General features: G+C 35.4%; 1 non-coding gene across 1 annotated transcript; it reads right to left on the reverse strand.

The window, feature by feature from the left end:
* Positions 1–1478: 1478 nt before the first annotated feature.
* On the reverse strand, positions 1479–1585 carry LOC140851363 (small nucleolar RNA R71). The gene has a single exon (XR_012134115.1). It is a non-coding gene; the product is annotated as a small nucleolar RNA R71 (small nucleolar RNA).
* Positions 1586–1835: the final 250 nt, after the last annotated feature.

The raw sequence follows: 1835 nt of genomic DNA on the forward strand, positions 1-1835 counted from the left end.
AAGTCTCTGTGGAATCGACCCATACTCGCTGGTCGTGCTACTCTGCACACCGTGCGCTTGCGGTTTTATTTACAAATTTTAAGATTTGCACATCAAGTTTTTGGCGCCGTTGCCGGGGATTTGGCGTTTTAAATTATTTTCAAATATTTGTTCTTCGTGCGTTATAACTCTCTTTTTTTTTTTTAGGTTTCTATATTTAGTTGGTGATTGCTAGAAAACTCAGGTACGCTTCTAATTTCTCTTTTATTATTTTTAGTTAATTACTTTTGCTTTTAGACCTAATCATTTGAATTTACTTAATCACAAAAAAAAATATATATATAAAACAAAACAAAAGACATTTCATAATCGTGAAGTAAAATATCAAAATAAAAAAAAAAATTCTAAATTAAAATCTTTTACATTCTTGGTCATCTTGTTTATTTGTATTTGCATTTTCATAATTAATCTAAGGGCATCAACCCATTAACAAGATAAGGTGGGGATTTCATTACCCTTCCTTAGCCCAAAAACCATCTCCATCATATTGCATTACCTAGACTTTTAATCTTAAAATCAATTAGACGTCAACCTTAAGCAATTCGAGCTCAATAGGACAAGGAACCCTAAGAGTTCTACCAAGTTTGAGTTGTTTGATTAGTTGGTGTCTAGGCAAGTCCCTGAGGGTGGTTTGTTAAATTGGTTCAGTTGCTGGCCTGGCCAACTCGTTTGGTGTCTAGAAAGGCAACGATGAGTGAACCTCCCACCTCTTATACTTACCTGGCTAACTAGTTGATCAATCTCCACTTGGAAGGTTTGAAGGGTCATCTTGGAACAGTTAGGAGCTGTCTAGATTTAGGTTAACCCTAGGATAGATTGAGTTTAATTTATTGATTCACTTGTTTGAAAAAAAAAAAAAATTAAAATTAAAATTAATTTGGTTACTTTTCTTTAGATTTAGGACTCCTTAAGATCTTCTCTTTAGAACTTTTCTTTCTTTTCCTTATACATAAAAATTTTATTAAAAAAAAAAAAAAAAAAATTGTATAAACATCGAGAACCGTACACCTCGTGTGTGGAGAAGAGTGTCGGGTCGTCTAGTTAGAATTGAGTCAATTCCTGTTGTTCCAATGGCTGAACCAATCCAACCCATGACCCTTAAGGATTTGTGTTATCCAGTTGGCTCCATCCAACCATCTTGTATCAGGTTGCCACAACCCACAGCTAACAATTTTGAAATCAAACCTCAAATCATAAATATGCTTCCAAAATTCACAGGATTAGAGGATGCTTATATATTTATTAGAGAATTTGAGGAGGTATGTGCAACCATGAAACTGCAATTAACAGAGGATGAGGTCAAACTTAGATTAATCAACTTTGCCCTTAAGGACAATGCTAAGAAGTGGCTTTATAGTCTGCCAAACTATTCTGTCACTACTTGGGAGGGCTTTGTGAGAACATTTTTAAAAAAGTATTTCCCCCATCATAAAACAGCTAGGATTAGGAATGAAATAAATCAATTTTACCAACTAGCTGGTGAATCATTTTGGAAGTACTTTGATCGTTTCAAGAATCTTTTGACCCAATGCCCACACCATGGAATAGAAACTTGGAGACTATGCCAGATCATCTATGAGGGATTAGATTCAAACTCAAGAACCATGCTAGAGTCCATGTGCCAAGGCCAATTTATGGACAAAGAAACTACTGAAGCTTGGCAATTCTTAGAAGACCTAGCCGAGAAAAATTTACAGTGGGAAACAACTAGGGAACCTGATAAAGCTACACCTTCAAGAGGAGGAATGCATCAAATTCAACCAACCCTAGCATCAGAGGCCAAGATTGCAACCTTA

The sequence above is a fragment of the Elaeis guineensis genome, chromosome 8 (assembly GCF_000442705.2).
Source record: "Elaeis guineensis isolate ETL-2024a chromosome 8, EG11, whole genome shotgun sequence".
NCBI classification, from domain to species: Eukaryota; Viridiplantae; Streptophyta; class Magnoliopsida; order Arecales; family Arecaceae; genus Elaeis; species Elaeis guineensis.